The 7,864-nt window shown below is 40.0% G+C and overlaps 1 pseudogene; it reads left to right on the top strand.

Moving 5' to 3' along the window:
- The first annotated feature begins 399 nt into the window (after positions 1-399).
- On the top strand, positions 400-1,332 carry LOC138427249 (olfactory receptor 8B3-like; annotated as a pseudogene).
- Positions 1,333-7,864: the final 6,532 nt, after the last annotated feature.

The raw sequence follows: 7,864 nt of genomic DNA, 5'->3' as shown, positions 1-7,864 counted from the left end.
CCTACACAGTGCCCAGTCTGGACTGGTAGCTGGCACAGGGTAGATGAAGTGTGGTGAGTAAATATTAACAAATACAAACTTAAGCAGGTGAAGGAATAAAAACTTAGTAACAAATTGAGGGGAGAAATGGTGAGAAATGCATGCTCTTCTTACATTCTCTTGCACTCTTAACATTCTCCCAGTATTACTGCGCTGATGCCCCCCAGGCACTTGTCTTTCTTGGTATGAGCAGAGCCAGATCCATTTATTAATTATTTATTTCTGTAAAATAGTTAAGCCTTGGCAGAGTCTTTGGGCTTTTTGGCTCCAGAATGGACTGGGCATGGATTGCCTGGGGAATCTGGGTTCTGCCTCAAATATAACTCTATTCACCTATCTTTCAGATCTCACTGGAAGAGAATGGATATTGGAAACAAGTCATTGGTCACTGAGTTTATCCTTGTGGGTTTAACTGAACATTCAGAGATCCAGGAGCCCCTGTTCTTCCTCTTCTTGGGAATTTACATCATCACCATGGCAGGAAACCTGGGCTTGGTCACTATAAGTAGACTGACTTCTCACCTCCATACTCTTATGTGCTACTTTCTTTTAAATTTATTCCATATTGGTCTCTGTTACTCTTCTGTCATCACCCTCAAGCTGTTGGTAAACTTTATGCCGAAGAGGAACACCATCTCCTATACAGGATGTATGACTCAGCAGTTTTTATACTGCTTCTTTGTCAATGCAGAGTGCTATGTACTGACAATGATGGCCTATGATTGCTATGTGGCCATCTGCAAGCCCCTGCTGTATAAGGTCACCATGTCCCCTCAGGTCTGCTCTCTAATGGCTGTGATTTTATACAAGGGGGCCTTTATTGCTGCCTGAATCCACACAGGATGCATGTTGAAGCTGACCTTCTGTGATGCCAATGCCATCAACCACTACATGTGTGACATCCTTCCTCTCCTGGAGCTCTCCTGCACCAACACTCACATCAGTGAACTGGTGGTTCTCATCATCGTTGGCTTTGATGTTGTTGTGCCTGGTCTCATCATCATTGTCTCATATGTTTTTATCCTTTTCAGTATCCTCCACATCAGTTCCACAGAAGGAAGGTCCAAAGCCTTCAGTACTTGTAGCTCACATATAATTGTTGTTTCAGTTTCCTTTGGGTCAGAGGCATTCATGTATCTTCATCCTTCTGTTTTGTCCATGAACCAGAACAAAGTGTCCACGGTATTCTATACCATTGTGGTGCCCATACTTAAGCCTCTGATCCACAGCTTCAGAAACAAGGAGGTTAAAGTTGCCCTGAAGAAAACCTTGAGTAGAAAAATATCTTTCTGAGCTGGAGCAGTATTAATTACTATGATACAATGCAGGTTTCTTTCAAAATCATTTTTGTTTCTGTATAGAGTTCTTTCACATAGGAAGAAGTGATGTATAATTGAAAGAGGTATAGAAGAAAGACTTTGACATAGAAGGTTTGAGTTGAACACTGCAAAATATGGGCATCCTGTTACTTTATAGGATTATTGGGAAGAAATTGCTGCAACTTAATATTTGTAGCAAAGAATCAGGGGTCTCACAGTTGTGAACTGTATTTCTTCCTCCTTTCTCTTCTTTTTATATCTGCATCTTCCCTCCCAGTGTTATCCTCTTAAAAATCAGCAAGAATATTCACACCTTTTGAAAGTAAGTTGACTAGTTCATAGCAGATAAGAATGTTCTGATTATGGAAAATTTCTACACAGAAAACAGATAGAACTCACATTTGAATTTCAAACCTGTTTAACTGCCTAATATCTCTGTTTGAACGCTCTATAAGCATCTGAAGTTATCTTGTAAGAACCACCATAATCACAGAAAGATCATCAAGCCTACCAAACTCTCTTCTCTTCTTTTGCTGTCATTGTGAATGGCGCCATCCTCTATTTAACTGCTCAAATCCCATAGGTTTCTTTCTTGATCCCCCTCTCTTTACTTGTCCTCCACACCGAATATATCAAGTGCTAATAATTCTTGTTCTTCTCATGAACATTTCTCATCCTTTCTATCCAGACATCAGCCTTCCAACTGGTTTCTCCCTTTCCTGTTTTCCTCTTTAATAACCATTCTCCACATGGCAACCAGAATGCTTCCAATATGATCACATTATCCTGGTTTACTCTGTTCACTGGAATTTCTTTCAAGGTAAAACCAAATTTCCACAGTAGACCGAACAAGGATCTTTCTGTCTGAACCCTGTTCACCTCTCTAGTCTGATCTGCTGTCACTACAACCCCTTCCTCCCTGCTTCTTCCCAGCACTCTGTTAAAGTTATACTGAACTTTCCCAAATTAAATAAACCCTTGTTCCTTTGCATACTTTTCTACAAGCTCTTCTCTTAGCCTGGAACACATTCATGTACAGAGAAAGAGTCCTTTGTCTTATGCAGCCTGTCTATCCTTCAGGTTCTATGTTATCCAGAACTCCAGGAGGTCTTTCCTGGACAGAAAGATGGGTAGATGACCTTCAGGTATACGCTTACCCTGTTATGGCATATATTCCACTGTACTGAAATTTCTTTCCTTTCTAAATGTTCAATATAACTCTATGTATTTAATGATAAGAAAATTATGGGATATTTATTTGTAGGAAAAATTTCAGTTCAATACAAAGGAATATGTTAGGTAAGACATACGTTTATTCAACTTAGATTTTCAAAACTGGAAAGAGAATCACATGATAACTTATTGAGAACATAAAGGGTTTCTCATTTTCTTTTCCCTACCTTTCCATGAAAACTCATTTTGCTCACTGAACGATGAGGCTTCCTCCCTGGTTACATTCTATTTGCTTTCCTTTTTCTAGTATGCTCTTATTATCTTTATAACCCACTTTGTTTTCTGTTGATATTTTAGGTATCAGTTGAATGGAAACCTGTCTAACCCACCTTGTAGTTTAGGTGCTCTTTTTTTTTTTTAATTCCCAGAGTGTAGCAGTCAGGCCTGACATGAAGTAATGAGAGCAATTTTCACATGCTTCACTAATCATCTGATTAACTGTCTTCCCTGTGAGGGAAGGCAGCTTGGGTGTCTTCTCAGAAATATCTCTAGGACTTTCCTGGTTATATCTCTAGGGCTTAATATAGTGTTGGATGTTTAGTAAAGGCTCAGTAATTATGTCTGGAATAAGTGAATCCTATTTGATTTTAAACTTTGAGTCATAAAGAGATATTTGGGGAGAAAGTGAAAGTGAAGTAGTTCAGTTGTGTCCGACTCTTTGCGACCCCATGGACAGTAGCCCACCAGGTTCCTCCATCCATGGGATTCTCCAGGCAAGAATACTGGAGTGGGATGCCATTTCCTTCTCCAGGGGATCTTTCCGACCCACGGATCGAACCCAGGTCTCCCACATTGCAGGCAGACGCTTTAACCTCTGATCCACCAGGGAAGCCCATTTGGGGAGAAGGTGAGTCATTCTAAGAATTATTACCACTTCCTCCTAGAATGAGTTTTGTAACAATTTACTTCCACGGTGCTTTTCTTAATGCACAATGATGGAAAACAAAGATTGATTTATTTTTATGTAGATTGTTGTGTGTATTTAGGAGTCAGGAAATGAAGGTATGAGTTGGACAGACTCTTAGAAGCCCATTAGGGTGAGCAAGCTCACAGTTTCTGGTTTAAATTTTTACTACCTGTGTTTAAATTTCAGTTCTGTCTTTTGCTAAATACGTGACTCTGAAAGAGTTACTTGGCATTTCAGAATATCTGTTCCCTCATTTCCAAAATTAGAAAAATAATAATATCAATTTAAAATGATTTTTGTGAAGGTAGTTATTTATTTGCTTGGGATTCAAGCTACAGTAAATGAGGTATAGTCCTGGATTTGATCCTACATAGTAGTAGCATTTCATTTTTAGAATCTCAGTTTAATAATGTGAAAAATAAGAGGCTTTGCTGGATGATAACATGTTCTATTCATTAAAAATATCTTGCAGTCACTGTCTCTCAATTTCTTGACTCATATGCCAATAGGACTGAACTGGATTAATCATTCTTAACTTGGGTATGTGTTAGAGTCACTCAGAATAATAATTGATATTATTATCTTCTTTCCCATTTCAAGACCTACTGTATCGGAATATATCTGTCATCAGGGCTCAAGATTATGCACTTTTAAAATTCTTTTCAAAAGACTATGTTACTATTTGGTTAACTGGTGATTTAGAGCTTTCTACTTCTAATATTCTGTGACTCTAAAATTGTGTCTGAACAGGTAGATATGTGGGCACGTATAAACTTTAATAATAATCAACTTCATGGTATCAAGAAAGTTAATTAGGTTATTTCAAGAAGGAAAGAAGAGTCAGTATTCAGTGCTGTAGAGAGTTTAGATGACCTTTGCACTGGGTGTATTCTGGTCACCTATTCTTAATGTCTTCTGCTTCTGTTAGGTCCAAAATATTTCTGTCCTTTTTTGTGCCCATCTTTGCATGAAGAATTCCCCTGGTACCTCTAAGTTTTTTGAAGAGATCTCTAGTCTTTCCCATTCTATTCTTTTCCTCTATTTCTTTTCATTGATCATGGAGGAAAGCTTTTTTATCTCTCCTTGCTATTCTTTGGAACTCTGCATTCAAATGGCTATATCTTTACTTTTCTCCTTTGCCTTTTGCATCTCTTCATTTCTCAGCTATTTGTAAGACCTCTTCAGACAATCGTTTTGCCTTTTTACATTTCTTTTTCTTAGGGATGGTCTTGATCACAGCCTCCTATACAATGCCGCGAATCTCTGTCCATATTTCTTCAGGCACTTTGTCTATCAGATCTAATCCCTTGACTCTATTTGTCACTTCCACTGTGTTATAGTAAGGGCTTTGATTTAGGTCATACCTGAATAGCCTAGTGGTTTTCCCTACTTTCTTCAATTTAAGTCTGAATTTGGCAATAAGGAGTTCATGATCTGAGCCACAGTCAGCTCCCAGTCTTGTTTTTGCTGACTGTATAGAGCTTCTCCATCTTTGGCTGCAAAGAATATGATCAATTTGATTTCAGTATTGACCACCTGGTGATGTCCACGTGTAGAGTCTTCTCTTGTGTTGTTGGAAGAGAGTGTTTGTTATGACCAGTGCATTCTCCTGGCAAAACTCTATTAGCCTTTGCCCTGCTTCATCCCATCTTCCAAGGCCAAATTTGCCTGTTACTCCAGGTGTTTCTTGACTTCCTACTTTTGCATTCCAGTCCTCTATAACGAAAAGGACATCTTCTTTGGGTATTAGTTCTAAAAGGTCTTGTAGGTCTTCAAAGAATAATTCAACTTTAGCTTCTTAGCATTACTGGTTGGGGCATAGACTTGGATTACTGTGATTTTGAATGGTTTGCCTTGGAAACAAACAGAGATCATTCTGTCATTTTTGAGATTGCATCCAAGTACTGCATTTCAGACTCTTTTGTTGACTATAATGGCTACTCTATTTTTTCTAAGGGATTCTTGCCATTAGTGGTAGATACAATGGTCATGTGAGTTAAAGTCACCCATTCCAGTCCATTTTAGTTCATTGATTCCTCAAATGTTAATGTTCACTCTTGCCATTTCCTCTTTGACCACTTCCAATTTGCCTTGATTCATGGACCTAACATTCCAGATTCCTATGCAATATTTGTCTTTATAGCATCGGACTTTATTTCCATCACCAGTCCCATCCACAACTGGGTGTTATTTTTGCTTTGGGTCTATCTCTTCATTCTTTTTCTGGAGTTATTTCTCCACTGTTCTCCAGTAGCATTTTGGACACCTATCAACCGGGAGAGTTAAGTATCCTATCATTTTGCCTTTTCATACAGTTCATGGGGTTCTCAAGGCAAGAATACTGAAGTGGTTTGCCATTCCCTTCTCCAGTGGACCACATTCTGTCAGACCTCTCCACAATGACCCATCTGTCTTGGGTGGCCCCACATGGTGTGGCTTAGTTTCACTGAATTAGACAAGGCTGTGGTCCATGTAATCAGATTGGCTAGTTGTCCGTGATTGTGGTTTCAGTCTGTCTGCCCTCTGATGCCCTCTCTCAGTGCCTACTATCTTACTTGGGTTTCTATTACCTTGAACGTGGGGTATCTTTTCATGGCTGCTCCAGCAAAGTGCAGCCACCGCTCCTTACCTTGGATGTGAGGTATCTACTCATGGCCGCTGCTCCTGACCTTGGAAGTGGGGTAACTCCTCTCTGGAGGTTCTACACTGGGGTTAATGGCGACCTTCTCCAAAAGGACTTATTCCATACCCAGTTCCTCTGCACCCAGAGCTGCTACTCCTGCAGTAGTCCACTGCTGAACCATACCTCCTCAGGAGACACTCAAACATAGTTCTGTCTCAGTCTCTGTGGTGTCTCTTGGTCCTGATCTTGTTCTAATGGGTGGGGCCATGTCAATAAATCTTTAACCCAATTTTCTGCTGAAGGGTGGGGCTGTTGCAAAATACACAGAAGAACTATACAGAAAAGATCTTCAGGACCCATATAATAATGATGGTGGGATCACTCACCTAGAGCCAGACATCCTGGAATGCAAAGTCAAATGGGCGTTAGGAACTATTACTAGGAACAAAGCTAGTGGAGGTTATGGAATTCAAGTTGAGCTATTTCAAATCCTAAAAGACGATGCTGTGAAAGTGCTGCACTCAATATGCCAGCAAATTTGGAAAACTCAGCAGTGGCCACAGGACTGGAAAAGGTCAGTTTTCATTCCAATCCCAAAGAAAGGCAATGCCAAGGAATGCTCAAACTACTGCACAATTGCACTCATTTCACACGCTAGCAAAGTAATGCTCAAAATTCTCCAAGCCAGGCTTCAACAGGACATGAACTGTGAACTTCAAGTTTTCAGGCTGGATTCAGAAAAGGCAGAGAAACCAGAGATCAAATTGGCAACATCCGTTGGATTATTGAAAAAGTAAGAGAGTTCCAGAAAAACATCCACTTTGCTTATTGACTGTGCCAAAGCCTTTGATTGTGTGGATCACAACAAACTCTGGAAAATTCTGAAAGAGATGGGAATACCAGACCACCTGACCTGCCTCCTGAGAAATCTGTATGTAAGTCAGGAAGCAACAGTTAGAACTGGACATAGTACAACAGACTGGTTCCTAATCGGGAAAAGAGCATGTCAAGGCTGTATATTGTCACCTAGCTTATTTAACATATATGCAGAGTACATCATGAGAAATGCTGGACTGGATGAAGCACAAGTGGAATCAAGATTGCCTGGAGAAATATCAGTAACCTCATATGTGCAGATGACACCACCCTTATGGCAGAAAGCAAAGAAGAACTAATGAGCCTCTTGCTGAAAGTGAAAGAGGAGAGTGAAAAAGTTGGCTTAAAGCTCACCATTCAGAAAACTAAGATCATGGCTTCCGGTCCCATCACTTCATGGCAAATAGATGGGGAAATTGTGACAGATTTTATTTTCTTGGGCTCCAAAATCATGCAGACGATGACTGAAGCCATGAAATTAAAAGGCCCTTGCTCCTAGATTATGACCAACTTAGACAGCATATTAAAATGCAGAGACATTACTTTGCCAACAAAGGTTTGTCTAGTTAAAGCTATGGTTTTTCCAGTAGTCATGTATCGGTGTGAAAGTTGGGTTATAAAGAAAGCTAAGTCCCTAAAAATTGATGCTTTTGAAATGTGGTGTTGGAGAAGACTCTTGAGAGTCCCTTGGACTGCAAGGAGATCCAATCAGTCCATACTAAAGTAAATCAGTACTGAATATTCACTGGAAGGATTGATGTTGAAGCTGAAACTCCAATACTCTGGCCACCTGATGGGAAGAGCTGACTCATTTGAAAAGACCCTGATGCTGGGAACGATTGAAGGCAGGAGAAGAAGGCGATGGCA

Source organism: Ovis canadensis, chromosome 21 (genome assembly GCF_042477335.2).
Source record: "Ovis canadensis isolate MfBH-ARS-UI-01 breed Bighorn chromosome 21, ARS-UI_OviCan_v2, whole genome shotgun sequence".
NCBI classification, from domain to species: domain Eukaryota; kingdom Metazoa; phylum Chordata; class Mammalia; order Artiodactyla; family Bovidae; genus Ovis; species Ovis canadensis.
Note: the sequence above shows the minus strand (reverse complement) of the source record. Positions and strands in the feature narration are given on the sequence as shown.